The sequence below is a fragment of the Amblyomma americanum genome, chromosome 11, assembly GCF_052857255.1.
Source record: "Amblyomma americanum isolate KBUSLIRL-KWMA chromosome 11, ASM5285725v1, whole genome shotgun sequence".
Lineage (NCBI taxonomy): Eukaryota > Metazoa > Arthropoda > Arachnida > Ixodida > Ixodidae > Amblyomma > Amblyomma americanum.
This window is the reverse complement of record NC_135507.1, coordinates 76,714,116-76,740,241: the sequence shown is the minus strand read 5'-3', so window position 1 is coordinate 76,740,241 and position 26,126 is coordinate 76,714,116. Positions and strand designations below refer to the sequence as shown.

Below are 26,126 nucleotides of genomic sequence, written 5' to 3'. Positions count from 1 at the left end.
CGTCACAGCCACACCCCCGCTCCGCCACTTGAAGGTCAATCTTCGGAGCCACATGACCTTGAGGTTTTGCATGGGAGGAGTAGAGCTTCCGCTCTAAACCTCTTCACTTGCCGCCGTCGCTTGAGCCTTCGCGAGGAATTTCGGGCCCATGAAACCTAGTCCTAATGGTTGCCACAGGGGTGAGGCAAAGTGCGGGTTGGACAAAACTGCGCGAACACTGCTTTAGCTTTAGACTCAGAAAATTAACCCGATGGCATGCCGAAACGCGCTCGTCCCATCCTTTCCTTTGCAGTAGCAGTATCAGCACCACCAGCGCCACGATGGCCAATAAGACGTCACCGGACCAGGCTGCGCAGCAGGTCACGTCCACAGGCTCCGCCGCGGGCGCCGCTGCGACGCAGCCAGGGGCCGCCAAGGACGCACACTCAGAGAAGTGAGACTGCGCCTTTGCTCTCCTCAAAGCCGAAAAGTAGTTCCGATACCTTTTTCTCTCTTTGCTGTTTCACTCACGCTTTCCTCCCTTTCCTCACGGCGCAGTTTATGCGTCCGCGGAGAAGCGAGACAGTTACCGCACATATAATTTCCTTGTAGAGATCGCCTAGGAGGCAACCGCGGCCAAATTTATTAGCTGCCGGAGAGGAGATTGCAGCGGAGCTGCGTCTGCAGCTTCCGGCCGAGGCCAAGGTCCCAAGGCGTTCTTAATGATGATGATGATGATGCCCTCAGACTTAATGGCTCATACCCACGGCGGGAGATTGGCCAGGGTGCATTCCTGATCCAAACGCACTCATGGGCAAGGAGTAGATTGGTTTATGAGGGTTTAACGACCCAAAGCGACTCAGGCTATAAGGGACGCCGTAGTGAAGGGCTCCTGGAATTTCGACCACCTGGGGTTCTTTAACGTGCGCTGACATCGCACAGTACACGGGCTGCTAGAATTTCGCCTCCATCGAAATTCGCCCGCCGCGGCCGGGATCGAACCCGCGTCTTTCGGGCCAGCAGCCGAGCTCCATAACCACTCAACCACCGCGGCGGCCTGGCAAGGAGTAGAGTAATTGGATAATTTTGTGACATAGACTTGAATTTGATTAAAATTATCAACAGCGTAGTCTGGCGGCACTTCGTCATCTTCGGCATTTCGCCACTGCCGGCCGCACGGGCCGCTGCATCCTGATAACCAACGGTTTGGTTTATGGGGGTTTAACGTCCCAAAGCCCCAATACGATGGACCGAGTAAAAGACAAGACGGATGAGTGACGAGGAGAGTACAGGATGAGCACTGAGCTTCATCGGAAGAGATTTTTTTCTCGAGTACTGATAAGCACGTCTACTGTATGGAAAGTAGCACAGAAATAAAAACGCAAGAAGAAACCTTACACTCCACCAAGGTCCCTTAATGGTTTAAATATATAGGCACAGGGTAGACTAGCAAGCACTAACTGTGAAATCTTGCGACCTGCATAGTTTCAAAGGTCACCTTTTATATTTTGTCTTTGGCATGTGCAAGCACGTAGGCTTTCTCGAACAAAGGGCCGCATCTTTTTTCGGAGCTGTGCGCAATCACATGCGCACCACGACTAGAGCTCAAAGTTACAACGTACTTGAATTGGCTGTCATTATTGCTGAGGCTGACCCACATAAAATTTCCCACAATTGAAGAGGACCTCATACACCATAGCGGTTCGGCAGCGAATGACTTGTTTATGGTGTCGGATGGTGTTGGCAGCGCATTAAGGCATAAAGTTGTGAAAACTTGCTCGGAACCATTAAAACCACCTTGAGTTCAAAGTTTGTCACAACCTTATTTGAAACTCTGAACACAATCAACGACTTAGAACTTCGCTCACACTTTTGTCATCTCTCGAGGCCTTTTCGCGTTTTTCCACTCAAGGAGTGGAGGGAAGAGGCATTCCGCCATGGTCTCCAGAACTTCATACAGGAACCGAGCTAGCTTAGATCAATCCATTTGGTCAAAATATTGCACAGTGTTAATGCTGTACAGCGTACATCGTAAAACTCAGCGGGAGCAATGCGTTCCAGACTTGAATGCGCTGGGTTGCAGCCCCTTGATACCACCTTGTTCCAGGCCATGAGGTGAAGGAGTCGCGTTAATACCGCTCGAGGCTCCTTATATCATTGTCACTGTCATCATGACTACGTATTACGATTGCGTCCACTCATTTCACGTATACTCTACGTTGTGTCAACTCTCACCTCCCATCCTGAGTGCTCCGTGTTTTCCAAACGCTGTGAACTACCCTCCTCCCGTAGCTTCATCAGCGGCCTACCCTCCATCGCGAACACTCTGAACAGAAAGGAGTAAAAAAGGGGAGTAAGCTGTTCTATAGTGCACTACCTTTTATAAAAGGGGGGGGGGGGGGGGTATAATGACAGCTTACTCTCCTTTTAGTCCAATGTAGGCTTATTCTTATTTAGAGCGCAGAAGTTACCACAGGAAGCTACTCACTCGTGCGAGGCTAGACGTGTAGCAACTCGATACGTAACCCAGGCGCAGAGGTGGCTGAAAATTTAGAGCATTCGTCTGCTGAACCGACGGACGTGGGACCAAATCTTGCCAGAGGCGGTTGCGTTACCATTGGCACAAAGTGCTAAGCACGCCAGCTTGCTATACGATATCAGCTCACGTCAAACAGCCGCAGGTGGTGGATACTAATCTGGAGCCCCCACGACGTCGCATCATTCTCTGATCCTTTTGTCAACCTCCTTCACCCTCACCCCTTTTCTAACGGCTCGGTTGATGTGTCCAACGAGAAGTGAGAGACAGTTGCTGTGCCCTTCTGGGCCTCAAAACCAACTTCCGTTTTAAGTGCTAGGCCTGACCGCACGCAGTGGTCACATGACCGCGTTTGAAGAGCTGCCCGTGTCTGGCGGCGGACAGTAAGTGCGTGCGAACTAGGGTCGCTGCGAATTTTGCGCGTGCTTTTTTCAATCTTCAATTCAATTAATGTTTATTTTTCAGAAAGTGCTTTGAGGGTCTCCCTGGCTAAAAGCTGCGCATGCAGCTTGACTAAGGCCAAGAAGACCTATACATAGCAGTATCAATAACATCATATTTTAGTTAAAACAGACATGTTACCTCTAATTTTCAACAGTAAATACAAATTTTGTACAATATTCAAAACACTGAAAGTTATTGCAGGTAAACAACATAAGTCAGACATCAAACAAACAAACAAACAAAAAAACACATTTCAAGAAACGTGGCAAGAACACTGTACAACTGATTTGCATGAAGTGAAACACGTCGGAAGCACAAGTGTCTGCTTCCGACGAACGTCCTCCTCGAAGCAGCTGCCTCTGTGAAAGTTGCTCCTGAATTTGTGTGGGCAAACCTCCTCGAAAAAGCTGCCAGCACGAGGAGGCTAGCCGTCTCTTTCTTCCTCTCTAATGGCAGAAATCAAAGCGTTGTTTATTGTCGCGGGCAGGAGGAGGAGGAGGAGGAGAGGCAGCGAGGTTAACCTGAAGAATAACCGGTTTGCTACCCTGCGCGGGGGGAAAGAGGTAAGGGGATAAAAAAATGAAAGAGAAAAGAGAGAGGCGGGAAATTGAAGTCACTGTGCCAAGTCGCAGCGTTCGGTACACTCGCAGCCTGTCGTGCAGGCCAGAAGTACCCAAGAAGCGGAGCAGGGCCTTGGAGGTCGTTACCTCCGACGATCGCCGCGGCCAGTGGCCGAGAATCTTCATTTCCGTCAGTGGGCGCGGATCTAGACGCTCCAGTGCACGGCAGAGAGACTGCCTTTCGGCGCTGTAGGCAGGGCATTCAGAAAGAATGTGGGCTATAGTCTCATCACACCCGAAGATGGCACATGCAGGGCTATGCAGGACATGCAGGGCGATTAAAAAAGAGTCATGCTTAGTGAAAGCTACGCCAAGCCACAGGCGACACAGCAAAATTTCTTCACGTCGTGGTAGGCCGGATGTAAGCCGGAGCTTCAGATCAGAGTCCAAGGTTTTCAAACGCCAATTTGAAAATTGACCTGAATTCCGCGGGCAAGCGTGATGTCGCGGGCATGTTTAAGGTATGCTCTACAGAGGTGGTGGGCTGCAGTGAAGAAGAGATATTGATTAAAATATTTCACAGAAATATTTATACATGGTCCGAGTGTAAAAGTTAAAAACATCACGGCAAAACTGTCTAAAATGTTGTTAGTGCAAGGCTCAGGCAACAAGCTCTTGACGTACCATTTATTTACAATACTATTTAGCCCTCGCACGCTCTTACACTGCGGGAAATGAACACTTCACACACATTAAATGAAAACCATTTCGAACCTCCGCTCAAAAGTTTCACATGATTAGCACCCTGTGAACACCGTGGCGTCAAGACTTTGTAGCCGTATGGCTGCTTTTGGGTGGATGCCAATGAGTAATTACTCCCTTATTACTGTTCTATTTAACACTAGTTCGAACAACCCAGGTGGTCGAAATTATTTCGGAGCCCTCCACTACGGCGCCTACTTCTTCCTTTCGTCTCTCAGTCCCTCCTTTCTTTCTTCCCTTACGGCGCGGTTCAGGTGTCCAACGATATGTGAGACAGATACTGTGCCATTTCCTTTCCCCAAAAACCAACTATTATTATTATTATTAATGTCTCAACTCTTGGTGTGTAAGCTAGAATGGCATGAGGATTATTTATGTGGGCTGATAATCGTCCAGGAGGTCATAAGCACTGTTTTGGATCCATCTTTACGTTTTTATCATACAGCTTATAGAGGAATCGTAAGCGTGTAATTTGTCTTTGAGAGGATGAGCGTTGTAGAACTTCCATGACGAAAAGCTCTGCCTCCAATTTCATTCTTTCATAACATGAACACGCTAACGCTGTGGCGACGGCATTTGAGGGTAACGCATTTTCTACCCACTCCGGTGGTTTTCCCGTTTATTATTTTCCCGCTTATTCTTGCCGTTCATTTTTTAATGATTAGCCTTCAGGATTGCCCCTTGGCGTTCGCTCCTGGACTGTTCTTACGTCCCTCCATGTCTTTTTGCTTTTGGACTTTTCCAAAACGCAGGCAGAGCACTGAGACCTATTTAAATTGCAGCAGTCATATACTGGAGGGTTATTGTATGAGAGCCAAAACCTTTTGTTATAAGGCACTCATGTTTTAGCAAAAAGCCTTCAACAAATACATTAATTCAGCTCGCCGGAAGATTGCTCTATCCCACACAGTTATATTTGTTGCGGGTTAAGTGACCGCCACGCCAGGAAACTGTTGTTAGCCCGTTTTAGCTGGAACGAAATTTACAACCTTCAAATCGCGCTAGATACGTAGTTCCAGTCTGAGATCGAATTTCCTGCCGCAGGTGTAATGGCTTGTACAAGCGCTTCACATGGCCTATTTTGTCTTGTACAAGTACCGAGCTTCCTTTTGCGCACTCACGTGCAGGCCAGCCACCGCTTCAACAATCAGCGTGGGTCAGGACAAGAAGGCGCTGCCAAAGTGGTGAGTGGCGCCATCTGCTTGTCCTCGTTTACAGCGGCCTGTAGGTTAGATAATGATGGCATCGGTTGAATCAGTGCGCAATTCTCCGAGAGTAAATAATCAGAAAGCCCTCTTTCTTTTTTTCTTCGCAGGATGATGAAAAGTCGACGGTGAGTGCTGCTGCGGCTGTCCAAGCGGCGTCCTATGTCGCATGCGGTTCAGCGATGTGCGCTCGCCCCGAAAAGCATTTCTGGCCGGGGCGCGCGCTTAGCGTGGACTAGGAGGCAACTTCCTTGATGTTATGAGTTTAATGCCAGCCATTATCGAGAGTTTCTAGCGTGTAATCAAGCAAGCATATTTTCAGAGCACTACGAAATATCCCTTACAAAATTTTTTCAGACAGTCTATAGACTGTCCATACACTTCTATCTATAATGTCTGTAGGCTCTCTGTAGATAAACCTTAGAGAACAGTCTATAGGCAATACAAATCCTATAGAGGGTCTATAGGCAATATATAGACTTATAGTCATACACATTTCATAGACTTTTGTCTATGGACAGTCTATATACTATGAATAGACAAAAAGAAATATCTATAGGAGTGTAATGGAGGCTATAAGAAGTCTATAGACTGACTATAGACCATTTTTATAAGGGATGCATTCGATACAGCTTCGCTGCGCTGGGCGACGTAGTTGAGCTGCGTCACTGTAGAGTGCGTCGCCGTTTTGTAGACACTGTACAGAAATAAGCACCGTTGGGGTGCATTTCTGTGTATATAACTCGGACCGTTGCACCCCCAAAATGGGTGCAAAGTATGGCTGTCACGCCCTTTCGCGGCTGGTTTGCAATTTCACAGGTCTTGATTTCATTACTGTTGCACATACGGAGCTGCTATATAAGGCGCTTGTTTATTTTGCTCGGCCTGCACCCTGAGAGGGAAAGTGAACAATCCCTACAAAAACCCCTTATGAAAATGGTCTAAAGATAGTCCATAGACTTATTATAGACTCTGTTGCCTTCCTATAGATAATTATTTTCGTCTTTTCTTAGTCTATAGACTGTCTACAGAGAAACGTCTACTAAAAGTGTATGGACATAAATCCGTAGATCGCCTATAGACTGCCTGTAGGATTTGTATTGCCTATAGACTATTCTCTAGAATTTGTCTATAGAGAGTCTACATAACTTATGGACAGAAGTCTAGGAACAGTCTATAAACTGTCTAAAGAAATCGTTGTAAGGGAGCTGTCGATTGCCCATCTGAATATGCGAAGAACTAGAGCCTATTTAAAGTTGATTGTGTTACTCAGATGTCTTCAACAGCATGACTGCACGCGTTTGCTGTGGAGTAACATTTCTTATGCCTGGACGATTTCATGGCGGGATTTTTTGAAATGAAGAAAAACAACTCCTTCAAGGGGGCAATCCTTCAACACACCCGCTCGTTCTGTAACACGGCGTCACAATGCGCCACGTAATTATGGCAGAACACAATAATGTTGAAGCACAACTGGTATGAGTGACACAAAGCTGCTGAGGTGGTGCTACCGATGCTGTCGCTTATGACAGTGAGAGAAATGCCGTGTTTTCTTCCGCTAGCCGAAGTACTCGCGTGACGTCACAGGCGCCTTTTTGTGATGCAGCACGCAGCTTCAAGAGCAGTGCAAACAGAAGCAGGTAACGATAAGTCGATTAGATATCCTTGCAGTGTTTCGCCGTGAATCAAGCACCCCAAATGGCCCATGTCCAACATTCTGGGACAAATGTTTTGAAAGTTGAAAAATTGTAAGGCGCTGCTATGAAAGTATTAAAGTTAATGGTCCATCATTGTGATATGTAGCAAAATCTTTCCATTAAAGTGTTTCTATCGATCACATTGAACAGTTAAGACTGCCATAAAAAATCAAGGGGAACGCCTGTGATGTTATCGAAAACGTTGTTAGAAAAAATCAAGACTGCAGTCGGGTGATCTGCGGACATATTGATTTTTATAGTGAAATCTTGAATTATATGACATGCATTATATGACATGCGTTCAGAAATTCTTTAGTCCAGAATTATTGGGCATGACCACTTTAGTGACTTCGCTGCATACTCGCTATACTGTTCTTACGCTTATCTTCTCTGAGTTGTGTCCTGTGCATATTCAAATACTGGCTTTGCACTGCGCTCATGAGATTGCACAACCGAACTTCCAAAGCGCACTTAAAAAAAAATGGAACAAAACCTCACTTGCCTGTCTCTCTCCCTCTTTGCGCAGGAAGAGCCTAATGTAAGCTGTGAGGGAGGGGGGCAATGCTTATCTCTGTCTGCACTGATCACCTGTCCCCTCCACACAGTGCTGGAGCTGCGACACTTCAGAGAATGCAGATCGAAGACGAGTGAGTACCCGCCATTAGCGGTTCTCACGTTTTGTGCTGCAAAGGCTGTTCGTCAGTGCGTTACACAATACTACACTCTACAGAAGAAACACCTAAATGGGAGCGAAAGGGAGCAAGATCTCCCCTAGCGCACACCCTTTTGTAAAATGGAGTGTGCCAGGGAACATTTTACTCCTTCTTACTCCTTTCTGTTTAGAGTGTAGTGTTCAAGTAATCCCATTCTGCCAATCAGTGGCTGCTGCAGCAACTGCCGATCAGTGGAAAAGAAGCTAAGGTGCATATCTCTTTTTTTCTAAAGAAACTTTTCAGCTTTGCTAAGCCATGGTGCGCTGCCTTTAGCATGGAAAATTAGCAGGGTGTTGCCAATCGATAAATCAGGGAATAAGCTCTTTCCTCTTAATTGGTTACACTTTTAACCTCCCAAAGCTCCGGCTCCAGATAATTTCGACCACCTCGGCTTCTTTACCGTGCACTGACACCACACAGTAAGCGCGCCTCTAGTGTTTCGCTTCCACCGAAATGCGACTACCGCGGCCGGGATCGAACCCGCGTCTTTTAGGTAAGCAGTCGATGAACATAACTGACCACTTCTACAGCTGGTTTTTCATCCGAATTGCGACCTCTATCATTAGCAAGCGTTCCGCGCAAACTCGTGGAGCCTATTTTGTATTCTGAGACACTCGATCTCCTAAAACCTCATTCATATTTCAACTTGACTGTCAACGCTCATTTTCATTGAAACTGCCCTGCGGCTTTTTACACGTTCTTCACACGTTGTGATAAATAACACATATAATTGACTGCTTTGCATTCGATTTTTCCATCGCTTTTGGCGATGTTAATCTAGCTTTGTTATTCCTTAAGCTTTAAGCACTAAACCTTGCTTCTAAAGTTATCTCCTGGGTTAAATGTCTTTTTTTTAGTAACTGCTCTCAATACCTCACTGTTAACAGCTATGGCTTCCCTTAACTGAAATAACAAAATGTTCCCCAAAGTTCAGTCCTAAGTAAATTAATTTTTATAGGGGATGAAAAAAATTACATGCGCACCGTCTCCTGTGCACCTGTATGCCGATGTGTGTGTAATTTATAGCGAAACAGCATCCAAGGTGACCCTATAAAGAAAATTTAATATAATTCTTCACTGGTGTCATAAATGACAAATTGAACATAATCCTGACAAATGCAAAGCATTGACTATTTCGCGATAGACTTTTCAGCATCCGTCTTGCATGTGGGACGTGTGAGGTTCGATCCCCAGTGTCACCGGGTACCCATCACCGATGTAATCATCACTATCATCATCGTCATTTCGTGACAGACAACCAGTCCTTCACTGTAGTCACATAATGGCGTTCCACTAGTTTCGTTTCATATCACTTTTTTGGCCTTCTTTAACCTCCACGCCAGCTTGGAAAACTAGCGTTGAAACAATCACTAGCAATAAAAATTCAGGGGGGCACTTTGTTGAACTGAAGTGTGGGGAGGCGAAAGCCTTCAGCGAGGTGTTGCTGCTTTTGTCGCTGATGTGTGGTGAAGACGTTGATCAAAGACTACAAAGAGCGTTTATGCGTCATCCAGATCGGTGTTCAGGAAGCGTCTGGCAAGATTGTCTGTGGAGCGCTCCTCTCGAACGATGGTGGCGCCACTCAATGACGTCACATGCATGCGCAGTAGGCTGAAGCGCAGGTGCATTGTCTGCTGGCGCCTCGCGCATGCGCAGTGCATTATCGTATACTGAGTTCCCAGTTACGACATACTACAACAGCCTCTACTATTGCTAATTACTATTACTATTACTATTACTAATCAGTGGTTTACCACTTACGAATCAACTAATCACAGATTAACTAATCACTATTTACCTGACTACTAACTAACTAAGTATAGTTAGTGCACTATATATAGCTACGACATACTACACCGATGATGACGTCATCAGTTTCATTGAAAGCTATAGTGTGACACTTCTGCGAACATCCGCGCTGGCGAGTCCCAAGCCTGTAAAGGCTTTCGCCTTAATAATCGCACATTAGGTTATTTTCGTGTGTAGGGGTGCGTTTGTTACGGGTCCTCCGAGAGACCGAGCCGCTGTGACGGATCTTGCAGCCATTCAGGCGTAGCCAGCACCAAGAGAGCGGGACAAATTCTTGGTCCGCCGGCGCAGCGTAGTGTCGATCGGCGCATGCCGATAGCAGAACCGGTGGCTGTTGGTACACTACAGTTTCCCCCTGTGGAAAAGTAGCCAACGTGGCGACTTATGGGCAAGAAAGAACAAACAGGTCGTAGTACGGCTTCAGTCGGTTGATATCGACGGAAGTTGTGTGAAGTTGTCCCGAGTGTCCTTCTAATGCTGTGGCAAGCACACCCTTTGCCAGAAGAGTTCATTCTGTATTCAAGACAAACCCTTCTTTTGATCTCAATGAGAACGTTTGAATGCTTTCACATTTGGTGACACACATTCTTACCTTAAGGCGCGTCCATGGTTTCTAGAAAAAAAAAATTAATGGTGCTTCAGCTTTGGTTAAGCCGAATAAGAAGCGGTAGCTTCACTGTGGTTTAGACTGGCAAAGTCTTGTTATGCTGTTCGTTGAGCGTTTCTTTGGTAGTTTCCAGGCTAAACCATCGAAAAGCTACCGTTTCTCATTCGGTTTAACCAAAGCTGAAGCACCGTTAATTTTTTCCTAGGCGCACCGGCGCTCCTTCCGTCATGTACTCGGTTAAAGATGGAGTAACGTCACGCCTTACCATGTAAACGCCGAGCTTAGGCTCCTCGGCAAACCCAAAGTCAATCACGTGACAAAATTTTGGCTGACCTTGACGTGACCTTCACGTCAACAGCTTGACCTTGATTAGACCTTCAAATGACCTTGACCTGTCAATTGCTTGACCATTGGTCTTACTACTGACCATCCACCGGTTTTCTAAACTTCTAAACTGAAGGTATCACCTTGGCTGAGCGATGATGGTCATCGGCAACGCACGGCAATCTCAGCCCGAGACCTCTAGCAGTGAAGCTACCGCTTCAAAAGCAGTGTTTAGCTTTCAAGCCTCAAAATAGTTCATAACCGGTGTGTATTTTTATCCTACGCAGGGAGGATGGGGGTCCGGCAGCAAGGTGACGCAGCCCTTTTTGCGCCCTTCGGCGATATCTCCCCTCGGCTGCAGCAGAACAGTGAGCCACCGAGTGTGCAACGTGACAGGGCAGGACACGCGATTGGCTACCGTATGTTTATTCAGTGATGACGGTCACAGCGAAATCACGCTCGCAGCTGTGGGCTGCCCTATACGTTTAAATGTCATCAGCTAGGCGAGGCGGTTTTCACTAAAAGCCGAGGTGCAAGCACAGGAGATGCTAACAGTGAACGAGAACGTCTACAGAGAACGCTAATGTTAAACAAGAAAGCTTAAAGTTTAGACTCTGTGGATGAACAAGACCGGCGGCAAAAACTCCATGAGGTTCAGGAGTTGAAAGATAACATTCTATGTTGTTTTCTTCACTTTCCGCATCCGCTTTTTCTATAACCGTGCCCTGAAGTGCAATGCATCGCTTGTGCGCGCTTTCACCGGTACGCTAGTCTATCAGAAATTGTCGCTTTTCGTTTTCTGTTCTTTCTTTGTCCTTCTCATCGCTGTTTCCGCGTTACCTACAATACTGCCTGGGCCTTTATTTTTCAGCACCTCGGACCAGGTGTTACAGGTGCATGCAGCTGTTTCTGCGCCCTGCACCGATTTTTAATGCGAGAGCATTGCTAGTCCCATTATGACAAACGCCGGCGGAGTGTGTGTGCGTGCGCGCGCGCGCGTTTGCGTACTCCCAGGTAGTAAAAAAATCTCAGCAGGCATGGCAAGACAGGGTGACGTCATCAAACTGTATAGATAGATAGATATAGATAGATAGATAGATAGATAGATAGATAGATAGATAGATAGATAGATAGATAGATAGATAGATAGATAGATAGATAGATAGATAGATAGATAGATAGATAGATAGATAGATAGATAGATAGATAGATAGATAGATAGATAGATAGATAGATAGATAGATAGATAGATAGATAGATAGATAGATAGATAGATAGATAGATAGATAGATAGATAGATAGACAGACAGATAGATAGATAGATAGATAGATAGATAGATAGATAGACAGACAGACAGACAGATAGACAGATAGATAGACAGATAGATAGACAGATAGATAGATAGACAGATAGATAGATAGACAGATAGATAGATAGATGGATAGATAGATAGATAGATAGATAGATAGATAGATAGATAGATAGATAGATAGATAGATAGATAGATAGATAGATAGATAGATAGATAGATAGATAGATAGATAGATAGATAGATAGATAGATAGATAGGTAGATAGATAGATAGATAGATAGATAGATAGATAGATAGATAGATAGATAGATAGATAGATAGATAGATAGATAGATAGATAGATAGATAGATAGATAGATAGATAGATAGATAGATAGATAGATAGATAGATAGATAGATAGATAGATAAAGAGGAGGAGGGAAAGACAGAGATGTTAACCAGAAAGGGGTTCCGGTTGGCTACCCTGTCTTACCGGTACTCACCTATAGGGCAAGAACGTGGAGGCTGATGAAGAGGGTTTAGATTATGTTAAGGACAACGCAGCCAGCTATGGAAAGAAAAATCATAGGTTTAACGTTAAGATACCGGAAGTGCGCAGAGTGGATGAGGGAACAAACGCGGGTTATTGACATCCTAGTCAAAATCAAGCGGAAGAAATGGGCTTGTGCAGGGCATCTAATGTGGAGGCAAAATAACCGCTGGTCCTTAAGGGTAACGGAGTGGATTCCAAGAGAAGGCAAGAGTTGCAGGGGGCGGCAGAAGGTTAGTTGCGCGGATGAGATTAGGAAGCTTGCAGGGATAGGGTGGACGCATCTGGTAAAGGAAAAGGTTACTTCGAGAGACATGGGAGAGGCCTTTGTCCTGCAATGGGCGTAGTCAGGCTGATGATGCTGCTGCTAATGATAACCATGATCAAGCATCCTTATGACGCACACTGCAAGCCGAGCCCGCCACTTTAGACGGTCCATACACGTCATTCGTCATTATATGCTCTCCACAGGCCTATCCCCATGCAGCACCATTCATGTGGTGATATTCGTACCAGACTTGATACGCACCTGTTTGTGGTACAACGTTACCGGTGGTGTCATTTGATTTCTAGTGTTATATAGCGTACATGTGCTAGTTAAATTGGAGGCTAGCTTGCGACAGGGATTCGAACCGACGACATATGCACTTTCAATTGTATGCATTACCAGGCTTTCGTATCAAAATTGTGGCGCATCCATTTGCCGCACAGCGTTCCCGGTGATCTCATACGCGCCGGTGGTGTCAATGCATACGCAGAAATTACGCGCAAACATGCACCTATGGACAATTATGCTTTCGCATTCCCGCAAGTAAGCAGTCATAAGTGTATCTGCCGAATTTGAACACGATAGCGTTAATGGCCCCGTTACCCAGAAAAACCGGCTTTGGCATTGTAGGCGTTGTGAAGAAAACGTTTGGTGGCGTAGGGTGGCGCAGGTGGCCGGCCGCCGCAGAAGCAAACAAGGCGGGCCACCTAGGTCACATGACCTTGTGGCGTCATCACAACTTGCCCACCGCCAATCAAATAATGATTGATCGTAGAGGCTGCTCGGGAAGAGCAAGTTGGGTCTTAAAAGCCCCACCGGTCACAGTGCCTGCCATCGCAGGGCAGTGGCGCATCTCTTGATCGCTGCACCACTGCGGAAGGAGTGGTGTGCGGACTCACAGGGACCTATGGATGTAGAGTTCAAAATGACCAATACCGCATATATGGGCACTTAAGGCGCGTTTATACTCCGACGTAACGCGCGCGCGCGCGGCACGGCGACGTCACGTCGGCCGAAGTGAGACCCTCTATACTCCAACTGCGCTTGACCGCCGACGCGTTCGGCGGCTTCGGCGCACTCTGACCGCGCTGGCGAGTGCGCCGAGTGCGCCAGCCGCCGCCGGCCCGGCCAGACCGGTTCCGCGTGCTCCTCGGGGCGGTGCTGCTTCGCAAACCTACGAGAGATGGCGCGTCGAACGTTCTGCGCAGTCTGCGCATGCGCTACTCCTGGCGCAGCCGCTGAGCCGCGTCGGGGCGGCCGGACTGTAGGAGGGCCGAATTCGCGCCTGGCGTGGTGTCGCCAACTTGACGAGACTGACCACCGCCGGCGCTCGCCCGCGCGCCGAGGAAGTCGGAGTATAAACGCGCCTTAACCCATTAACGCTATCGCGTCATACTCTTAAGGCAGAGTCTAAGTGTACCTCCAATATTTTCTTATTTATTGTGGTCTTTTGTTTTCTTTGTAAAATGAAACAGTGTCCCTGCCCGCAGCAGCATCTCTAATGGTTCTTTTGTATTGCAGCACCCAGAAACGTAAGTTCCCTTCCTGCATGATAGCGCGCTGCCAAATACGACCTAGCACGAAACGCGACAAGCCGTCCACGCTTTGTCCAGCGCTAGACTATAGGACAAACGAGTGCTCGTGTTCCTGTAAACGTCTACCGCTTCGGAACCCCCTGCTCAGGTGCTGCGATGCATACGCAAGTGCAGAACGAGTTTATGAGAAACGAAATTCGGCGCAGTTTTTTAAGGACCAACAAGTGACATAGGACAAACGAGTGCTCGTGTTCCTGTAAACGTCTACCGCTTCGGAACCCCCTGCTCAGGTGCTGCGATGCATACGCAAGTGCAGAACGAGTTTATGAGAAACGAAATTCGGCGCAGTTTTTTAAGGACCAACAAGTGACTATAGGACAAACGAGTGCTCGTGTTCCTGTAAACGTCTACAGCTTCGGAACCCCCTGCTCAGGTGCTGCGAGGCATACGCAAGTGCAGAACGAGTTTATGAGAAACGAAATTCGGCGCAGTTTTTTAAGGACCAACACATGACACACACGTCGCAACAGGCGCTGTCGCAAACTATGCGTATTGAAGAGCGCCCCACTTTCTATTAGCACGCAGCCAGGACCGCACGTACGTACGCATGTACGGATGGAACGAGCAAGAAGAGAAAACAGTTTCGGTTGTCTACAGAAATAATTTCGTTACCGCCTATGTTCTAGCTACTTCGTGTCGCGGCCACCAATGCGACTGATGTGCCGCTTACGGATGAACTGTCCCTTGGCATCGAAAAAGTGTCCTTTTCTGTCGCTCTGGAGAGCCTTGATTTGATTTACGATATCGAACTTCGTAGGTGCAAAGACAAAATGGCACGCAAACAGTCAGACGCAGTGTTAACTTTGCCGAAAAACAGGCATTACTTCTATCCACGTGTGCTCTCGCTCTAGACATCTAGCCAATGGGAACTAGCTCGTTAATAACCTGGCTGAGTAGCCACATTATATTAAAAATCCGAAATAACGGCGCAACACTTCTTCACTGTGCCGTTAGCTCACTGTTAGTTCACTTTGTCGGAGTCCGTAGCCGTACCCAATCACTTCACCTGTATTTCACCTCCCTTCGGCGTAGACTGTAGCGTCGGATGTCGATGTACCCTTTGACACGCTACGTACACAATTGTTTAAAAATAGAAATCAGCTTTTTCTGATAGTGCGCTGCGTCTTGCAGTGAGTTCTTTGAAGTCAATTTCACATGCGTCTAATAAGCTGGTTGTTTATGCCATATAGCGAACGTAGCAAATAATATTGACGTAGGGCAGGAGGACGTCCAAATATTTAAATAAGAAAAAAGATTTAGGATTTCAATTTTTTTTTTATTGTATTGGCTAAATAGAGGAGGGGGGCGGGCTGTAGGTATACAAATGGTAGGCGGGGGTCCTCCGGCGGGCGGTTTTGCCGCTTTGCAATATATACTGGTTGAGTAAGGTCGGCAGTGAATTCCTTTCTTCTGCTCATGACGAGAACTTGAGTAGAACCATTACGAGCAAGGATTTTCTCGCTGAGAATACTCGCGACTTCAACAACGCTTTCAGGAGGCAGGCCTTACGCGCCCGCCTATCGCGTTGAGCGGTTGTTTACTATGATTTCAAACTTGTTACCTGCTAACTATGTAAAGGAAGGATAAAGTACGCGCATACCAATCTGCTGGATAGAACTTACTTGATGTACAGATAAGAAATAAATGCTAGTTGTGACTTTCATGTTTCTTCACTTGACACTTGCTGTCTACAAACAGCCTAAATTACATTTATGTGCTGGTTTCAGTAACTCTTGCTTGAATTTGACATCGGTCCTCGTATTCCAACATTCTAAGACATAGCATCAAAAGAAAGAAGACGCATGCACATATCGACTTAAGTGCGGTAAAGCTGAGGAGACTATGTGAATGGAAAAAAATAAATGGAAAGCCGCATCAAGGCCCCCCGAAAAAATGCAGCCAGATATTGCTCTTGAATGCATTCAAAACATTCCATATATATTTCCGCCTTTGTAGTAAGCAGCAATCTTGAAGGCATTCAAGACATTCAATATATATTTTCCGCCTTTGTAGTAAGCATTAAGTCGAGCAAACCTCATGATACGCTAACATTGCCTAGAGGTGCGCTGCTGAAATAGAGAGATACTTTTTCTATCTTTTATGGTTTATGGGGATTTAACGTTCCAAAGCGACACAGGCTATGAGGGACGCCGTAGTGAAGGACTCCGGAAATTTCGAGATACATGTGATGGGTGCTGCATTCGCGAACCCCTTAGGCACTAATGTCTTTTTATTCTGATTTATTCTTTTCTCTCCATTCAGTTTGCGCATCTAAAACCAATATCTCGGGCAAGACCAGAAAGTGGTCCTTTCATCCCAGCACTTTATGTTGCATTCAGAATGTAATATTACCGCGAATATCATAGATTGCATAACTCAAAATTGCATAAATACCTGTATATATTTTGGTAAGATGTGAAATAAGCAGCAGAAGGTTAAAATCTCATATCTGATACCTTGTTTGGCCCATTATCTTCCCTTACTTCTCCTTCAAGATAGTATGTAATTAAGAAACAAGTAGCCTGCATCCTGGCTTCCTTGACTACAGCGCATTTGGTGGCGCAGAGAAGACACGTAAAACACAAGGACTGGACACTTGCTGTAGCCATTCCGACAGAAGAAGCTTGCAGAGCCTTCTTCCATGGCTTGCTGAGGGTCGTACGCCACCAAACAGGTCGATACATCAGGTTGCGACTGATCCTGGTCTCCATGACTCTGTGGCGACAAATGTTACCACACGGAAGGGGTCAAGAGCACATGCAAAAGAGCCCTTTACACTCGCAGTGAAGTTCCTCAGTACAATATGTCGGGTGAGTCGGTTTTCGACTTCTTATAACTAGAGCGCTTTTGACGGCACAGAGAACACACTCGACACACTGTTGTCTGTCTTCTCGGTGATGTCAAATGCGCTGTATGGTTATGGAAGTCAAAAACCAACTCGCCCAACATATAGCATTGTGAAGCTCCATCTTGAGTTGGAATACTAACGCGACTATGGACAGACCGCTGATTCTAAGCCAGAGAACAAAATGAAAGCCCGGAGACTTAGTAAGCAATGGCCTTTGCACTAACCCCAACACAGGCGCAGTTTTCTCGAGCAAAGGTTCCTATACAACCATAGCTGCGGGAAGCCCTTGACGGTGATTTTGTTTATCAAATTCTAAACCCCTCTGTTTTCCGCTGCTACGCCTCTCCCTGTCTTGCTTGTCTTTCACTATACGTCGCGAACAACAAATTCCCACCCATTCCCCTAGGAGCACGCTTTGGTCGAAATTATTATTATTATTATTATTATTATTATTATTATTATTATTATTATTATTATTATTATTATTACTATTAAGTAACCAAGAGCGCACCACTTTGGCGTGCATGCCTCAAAGCCATCCTCTGCGTCTTTGCCACAGAAACAATGCACAAAAAATCTTATTCATCATTTGTAACCGGTTAACAGTGCCGTTGACGTGTTCACTTAATGCCGCAGGCATTCGTCTAAGAGCCGCAATTTTTTTCGACATTTTCAAGGGACGCGACCCTAATACGGAAGCATATTTCATGCTCTAAAATTGTCCCACTACACCGGAGTACAGACCATGCTTTCTCCGTTTGTGTGTCAATCCACGTGCTAATAAAAATTCGCGTGGCCGTTATGGACCCTTTATTGACATCGCGTACTGAAATCCCATGTTCTACGAATTTCACTGCACACATGACGACGCCCGAAGTAATTTCAAATAAAAATTAAGGCCGAGACAAGTTCATGTCATAAATTTGAGCTTTTAAAACATTTTATAAATATCAATCCCTATCACGTAACCTTCCACTTGTACTAAACAAAAATTCACGCACTTCAGGACGAAACTGACGAAGTTTGAGGTCTCTTTTTTTTGTAACTGCTATGTTCTGGTAATACTTTCTGTTACACTTTGGTTTGTTACACTTTATTGTGCATTTTTTTCTTTCTTTTGTTCTTGCACTTCATTTCTGCAAATTGACTGTAAAATGTTGTTACCACCTTCTTGAAATGTGTTTTTTGACGTATGATGTTTTAATTATGTTGTTTACCTTCTATAACTTTAGTGCTCAGAGTCTTCTATAAAACTTGTATTTCCTGTTGGAAATTAGAGGTAGCATGTCTGTTTTAAATATATCATGATGTTACTGATACTGCTGTGTAACGGTCTTCTTGGCCTTAGTCAAGCTGCATGAGCAGCTTTTAGCCAATTATTAGCCAGGCACTTTCTGGAAAACAAACATTGAATTAAATTGAATTGAAATATAGGGGCAAAACCCTATGCTTGACCGTAATGCGCATAGTATATCATGTTTAACGTGGGAGAATAGTTGGCCACACCACCGCATCACTATTCTGCATTGCACTCAATCTCCTGTCCTCCGAGTGACATGCTGTTTTCTTGTGCTCTCTACGCATGTCCGGCCCCAGTACAGCCGACCTAGTCCCGCTGGCGACTGGCGTCGGGAGAGGTCCAGCCGCCGCAGGGACCTTCCGCTCAAGGCGACTCGAGTGGTTCTGTTTGTGTGGAAGCCAAGCCCTAGAGACTCATCTGGTTATTTGTTTTGCACAAAATGCACCACCGAAGCACGTCCCTGCGGGATTCTTCGGCAGAGCGCGTGTTTCCGCGCCCATAACAATGTCGAATGTGTTCGCCCTTATCGTGCTTAGATCCTACGGCTGCTGTCTGGATTCTTATAAAGCCTTCCGTTGATGCTTCTGAAGAAAGCATCTGTTCAATGCCAGTTATGTTTACAACGACATCCGAAAGAAGAAACAGAAGACACACAGGCGTGCGTGACCAGCTGTTTATTCGAAAGAGCAGGGCAAATATTCATGAACATCAGAAATCGCGGTCACGTGACTCGTCACAATCCAGAACTGAGATCCAAGAACCGCAGGGTCTGGAAAAGTGGTTCTCTGGGGTCGTTTATTGGCGCAGTGGGCAAGTTTTTGCATCGTTGTCACATGTGGCGAGATCCTTACAGCAATAAGATTGATTTTAACACATAACAATCAATAGAGATTATGTAAATGACATTCTTAAGCGAGACATGATTCATTACAGACGCCGTAGTGGCGGGCGGCGGATATATTTAGACAACCTGTGGTTCTTCAGTGGGGACCTGGAGCAATATTCAATAGAGTGGCGATGTGCATGACATCCGTTCCTCTAGCAGGCCTTTCTTTTTACGTGTCTAGAAAAAGCTGAGTTGTCTGTATAAAAAAATTTCACGCTGCTGATTGTCCGCGGAAACGGTAGCTGCGTGACGTCTGAAGTAATATAACCAAGAGCTATTCTAAACCGACGTATACGCTGGCGCGTGACACGAACGAGGGCGTTAGTTGGAAAAAAGTTTCCAGAAAGGACCAAAAGGATACGCCAGCTTTCGAGCGCGATTATGGGTTTTCTGCTGCGTGCGGAATTTTCTTATTGCCTCAGATGTTCATGGCAACACAATCTAGCGATGCAGTGCGCTTACATACACCTGTCCGTTAAGTGTTTCAGGGACCCTGCAACGTGCGCTGACATCGTACAGAGCGCAGGCGTTCCTGTGGGCTGCTTTGTTTTGCAGTAGGATCCTCCCCTCAACCGTGATGCAATACTGGCATGGGAGACGTCTTCCTTATTTGACCTTAAAATAAAATCTGTGCTTCGCCTCTATCGAAACACAGCCACCGAGGCCGGGATCGAACCCGCGACCTTGGGATCAGAAGCCGAACGAGGAAGCCAGAGAACTACCGCGCCAGCCCAATTATGATTATGGTTAATCGTGCGATAATTGGCATGGATTTTGAGCGGGCAGTGTAATCTTATTATATTGTATGCGAGATGTTTTGTTCTTTCCGATATATAATGGCGGCTTCTCTCGTAAGTATTCATTTCAGTCTGTTTAAAAAGCTTCCTTAACCGCTATCTAAAGTAACATTCAGGAAATCTCGAGCATGAGTTATGGCCAATGCTTACTTGTCGGCCATGCTTGATCGTCGTAAAAATGCGAAACTGTCCTAGTCACTTCAGCCATAACTGTAGCCCCAAAAGCAAGGTCACACCAGGAAGTTTCACACGCTGAAGGATGCCGCACTGAATTTCTTGCAAGAAGGTACGCTAAATAAAATACCGACGTCTCATGTGTGCGGAAAAAAAAGCGACGCAAAACGCAGATGGACGCTTGCGAAATGCGGAAATTGGAGCTGACACTTAAGCTGCTCCATTGGGGTATGACACGATACCGTATGAGATTAATTTCCATATATACAGAAAGCCATTCTCTACTTTCCATGCATAGATCCATGGGAGTCCTCATACCCCTCCTGGCAGAGTGGTGCATTGGCTAAGCGATGCGCCACTACCCTGCGATGGAGCTTGTGCTGCCCAGGTTGCTCTTCCCGAGTGACTAATCATTAATCTTACCGCCACCTGCCGCGGTGGGAAGTTTGCTCAATATCTGGTGGGCAGGTTGGGATGATGCCGTTAGATCACGTGACCTAGCTGGCCCACCTGCCTCCTAGATTGCTCTCTGGGGACCACCTGTCAGAGCCATGGCCGTGATTTTTCCCTCACAGCGCCGACACCGGATGTTCTGGTGAACGAGACCTTTAACGCTGTCGCGTTAATGATCTGGCACCCGTTACTGCATTCAAACTGTTGCAATAAGTAGAAGCAACATGAAATGATTTGGTTTACGGCTTACCGGGGATTTAACGTCCCAAAGCGACTCATGCTATGAGGGACGCCGTAGTGAAGGGCTCCGGAAATTTCGGCCACCTGGGGTTGTTTAACGTGCACTGACATCGCACAGCACACGAGCCTCTAGAATTCCGCCTCCATCGAAATTCAACCGCCGCGGCCAGGATCGAACCCGCGTCTATCTCGGGCCAGCAGCCGAGCGCCATAACCACTAACCCACCGCGGGGGCTGCGCAACATGAAATGAGGGAGACAGGCTGTGCTGGAGCGCCTAACTCTACTTGATAGCTCACGGCACAGGAACTTACCCGCCGAATAAAATAACTCGCCAAGCTCAATGGGGCTGATATAGTATTGAATGCAATGTTTAGTGGCAAGCAAGAATTAGCTACAGCCAATTTACTGCCGTGCCCTTTGACGCGATTTGCAGGCGATCGCTGACAATTTAAGCTGAGTCGCAACCTTTGAACGCATTGGCATCGTGTCTGTTCTGTTCGAGGAAGGTTGGACACGACATTAAATTTGGAATATGTCACCGCTTGGTGTGTAAGGCTGAATGGCATGGGAGTGATTTGTACTGGGTGGCACTCGAGGCACTCGATATATATGTGATGTCAAATCACATCAGATACCTTTAATACTCTTTGCCGCAACCGACTCTTCTAGCAACCGTCAGCGAAGCTATAGAAGAACACGGAACTACTCGCTTTCAAAACAGCTGTGGCATCAGGGCCAGCATGTTCCTCGGCCTGCTCCGGCTCTACCTTCAATCTTCTGCAGTAAGCTTTGATGGGACCCTATACAAGCAAAGGATGGCGTGTGCCTAGGTTCTTGCTTAGCACCGGTGCTTAGCGACCTGTTGCTGGCCAAGTGTGACAGGACATTACTGCCTAATCTTAACAACTACGGGGCCGTAAAGATAATGCGGTACGTGGATGATTCCCTGATCCTATTCAAAGCGAACGCCGCCAACAAGCTCGCAACACCGGAAGGCGTCATAGGCCTCTTTAAATCGAAAATGCAAGCTCTCACTTTAACTTCAGAATTTCCGGAAAACAATGAACTCAGGTTCCTTGATATGATCCTCAACATCACTCCAGATCACACCTGCTGGAGATACGCGCCACGCTCAATGAAGAGCCTCTTGCCCTTTTCGTCAGCGCACTCGAAACTTGTGAAGCGCAGCATTGCCACATCAGCGCTAAGGAACGCATTGCAAAGATCTTGCTTTCACTGCATCCCGACCTGCTTCCAGGCGAAAGTCGGATGGTTGGCAGACGCGGGGTTCCCACTCTTGCTCCCTGCCAGCTTGGCAGAAAAACTACTTCGAGAGCTTCGCCATCCTCATCTCGCCAACAGCAGCCCGTATCGGTCAAGAACAGCGGTAATTCCCTATGTACACGAAGCAAGCCACAGACTGAAGAAAATAGCCGGGAAGCATGGAATATGCATGGCTTTTCCGGCGCCCAACAATCTAGGAGGCCTATGCAGACAAGTTAACCAAGAAGATCTGCCGAAAAGCGCGTGCAAGATTAAGCACAGGACGCCATTTTTAAAACATTGTGTAACCTCCGCTGTGTACGAGATACCGCTATCGTGTGGTGCGTCTTACATTGGACAAACATGAAGATGTATCAATAAGCGTCTGATGGAACACTAGACTTCACTCAAGACCGGCACAGGCAGCAACTTGCCCATTCACTGCAAAAAATGCTCTTGCGTGCCAGCCCTGGACAAGACAAAGATCTTGAAAAGATACCACGAAATGCGCACACGTGAGCTACATGAGGCTTACTTAATTCAAAACCGTGGCGACACGTGTGTCAACAGTCCATCTGTCAACCTGATGTCCAAGGAGACTGCATATCTAGACAACTGATTTTATCCCGCTTTTCAAGTTCTTAACTATTTTTCACGAAGTGTTAGCCACGTTGCCGTTTTTTACCCGACCGCATGCCCATCATCCATCCTTTACCTGCTTCTTGTTGTTTGCTTTCTCTCATGTCACCCTCCCTACAGGCATCGTTTCTTGTTAAAACTTTTATAGCTTTTAAGATTTTATCTGTTTTATCCGGCCCTTTACACCGCCCCTGACGTTGACCCAGCTGACAGCTTGCCACGAGACTACTTATATGTGTGTGCACCTTTCGAATAAACGTCAGTTGTAAGTCACAGCCTGTGTTGTACGTTCCTCTTCTTCCTGTGTTTGCACTGTTCCCTTTTCAGCAATGTTATACCAACTACAGATGAACGATGTGCGCAAACCATTCGACGAACCACATATACGGGAGAAACACAAGGACTGGCGCAACGCTAACAACAATTGGTTCGTCGAATAGTTTGCGCACATCGTTCATCTGTATCACCATGCACCAACTATATACCAACTAGCCCGCAACTGTTATACCAACTAGCCCGCAACTACACCCTCGTATAAAGTTTTATATGCGACGAATTTGACTTTGGCGGTGACATTGGAAGCAGAAAGCAAGCTTACATCAGGGGCATCCACAAATGAATCAATGTTTATTTCAGCTTTTGTTAATAATTTTCTCGCAACTCAAATTATCCGTCATGGTTACACCAAGATATTTAAAATGCTTAGAACGCTTGATTTATTTCTGAATAATGGTATATGCATGTTGTAATGAAAAGTTCTTTTTGTATTTTTCATATGGGCTGTTTGCTCGAATTCAATTTTCGTTTCGCTTATAGTATTGATAACTTTCAGACTAATTCAATATTAGTTGCTAACTGGCGCTTTTCACACAACAAAACAAACTACGCTCATCTCCGAAGAATTTCACTAAAACCAATCAATTGACACTAGCTGCAATATCCTTAATGTATAACAAGAATAATGCATGCCCCAAAATCAAACTCTGCGGCACGCTAGACGAATAGGCTACCAGATATTTTAAATGAACTGATACCGATTATGCATGTAGGCTTGAACCGAGTTAATTATCTTAAAATAAACGCCAAGGTCACACATTTTCACAATCAGTTTCACATGGCACACCCTTCTTAAAGAATTTGACATGCATAATGCAATCAATTCTATTTGATGCCGGAAGTTAATTGCTGTTGCGTAGCCGTGTAGTGCTTCGAACAGCTGGGTTACTGCCAAGAGGCTTTTCCTAAATCCGTGTTGTTTGCTGTAAAACAGGTCATTGTTTCCTATATATTCTACTAATTGTTCTGTAACCACATGTTGCAGAATTCTGCACGCCGTGAAAGCGATGGAAATGGGACGGTAGTTATCCGCAAGGAGCTTGTAGCCTGTTTACCTGCAGACGAACGCCAAAGCCACTGAGCCACTGCAACAGGTCGCCAGCAACATCCTTCCCAGCATTGCTGCGTGTGGTATCAAAGTCGGGGCTGATCAAATTAAGGCAAGTAAATGAAACGTAAGGAAAAGAAGAGCTAGAAAATAAAAATCGGCAGCCACCGTATACGCGAGTTGCGCCGCCGCTGAGTACTGACCTAATTAGAGCAGAGAAACGGGTTTCCTGGTTCTGAAATGTGTGGCACGCGAATGCCTCACATCCCGTTCCCTTTGGGATGGCCGTGATCGTATAGTGGTTAGTACCTTGCGTTGTGGCCGCAATAACCCAGGTTCGAATCCTGGTCACGGCATTGTCTTTTTACTTTTTTTATATTTTAAGCAGACGAAAAAACAGCGCTGCTCGTCTTCAGCGATCTTGAGTTCCTCATGTATACACAGGAATTTTAGTGGCGCATCAATGGTTTTGTTTTTCCGCCATTATGTTTCCTTTTTCTTTTTCTTTTTTTCTCTATATCATAACGGATTATGCCACCTATAGTGCCAGTTCATTTCCTCAAAAACGACCGGACGATTTCACGCGGCAGACACGGCGCGTTCCTAAGATGAATAATTCAAGTCATTTTGTTGCATTAGACACAATCAGGCACACTTAAGCCCGCTTACAAAGTTCTGAAAAAACAAGGTGTTGGTCGAGACTGCCGGCAATGTCTTCAGAGTTGTGTAATGCACGCTGGATGCAAGGAATAGGCATCTTAACTAGGCTTTTAAACCAGACATCTTAACCAGACAGCTTAAGTTGGTAAATGTATGCCTGAACGTCTCCAAAAAGCCTGTAAGAAAGGCTTATACCATTAAGTTTGCCAAGGAATTCACAAAGTGTGTTTCACACGATATGTAAAAAATTTCATTAACCTGTCGAAGCCTGAATATGCGGAAAACAAAGACGTTCTACGAGTACCCCTGGGAGCATACATTAAATTTTTTTCTCTTCTCTGCAAAAAAAAAAAAAAGAATGGAGCGGGAGCTAATGAAAGCAGGATTCCGAAATACCTGCAGTAGTGCGGCGCAATTTATTGTTGTTTCTATGTTTTAATAACTTGCAATGAAATGTCGGTGTGGCTGAAAGCATTGTACGTTTAATAAATAACTTCTCCGCTCAAACAGGGCATGGCTAGCCTGACAGGATTCAAATATTAACACTTTTTTTGCTATTCAAACCGTTGTTACAGTTATGAGCCGTAGTAGTGGCTTACACTAGGGCACAGTATGTTAACCAAGAAAAGAAAAGGTGTGATACCTTGTTTGTTCAAACCGCATCGCAACAACTTCACTAACTCTGCGTAAACATCTTAACGTTTTGCCAAACTCTGCAGTTGATCGATTTGCATGTGTGTGTCATGAGACATCATTTTGAAACCTTGCGCCCAAGAATTTATCAGTTCTGACTTCTCGTGATCGTTTGTTGCGAGAAAGGATATCAATGTTAGCACCAAGTGGTTCGCTTAAGGGTTTCAATATAACATATTTGGTTTTGCGGACATTTAGCTGCAACTAATTTTTCGGAAGCCTATCAGAAATACGGTTTAGGTATTAACTGATTTTTTCGAAGAGAGATAGTAATGCATTCAAGAACAACATGTTTGTATCTTCTGCACACAACAACAACTGTAGATGACAATGGTGTTGTTGGAAGATTATTTATGTAAAAAATAAATAACAGTGGTGTCATTGTTGATACTTGTGGAACGCCATTGAAATCTATATTGGCCAGGACTGTTCATTGAAAGCCGGT

The 26,126-nt window shown here is 45.8% G+C and overlaps 1 long non-coding RNA gene and 1 other non-coding gene across 2 annotated transcripts; both read left to right on the top strand.

Moving 5' to 3' along the window:
* Nucleotides 1-309: 309 nt before the first annotated feature.
* Nucleotides 310-7,725, top strand: LOC144109713 (uncharacterized). The gene is made up of 4 exons (XR_013309631.1): nt 310-433; nt 5,409-5,465; nt 5,597-5,614; nt 7,710-7,725. It is a non-coding gene; the product is annotated as an uncharacterized LOC144109713 (long non-coding RNA).
* Nucleotides 7,726-24,612: 16,887 nt separating this feature from the next.
* Nucleotides 24,613-24,684, top strand: TRNAH-GUG (transfer RNA histidin (anticodon GUG)). The gene has a single exon. It is a non-coding gene; the product is annotated as a tRNA-His (tRNA).
* Nucleotides 24,685-26,126: the final 1,442 nt, after the last annotated feature.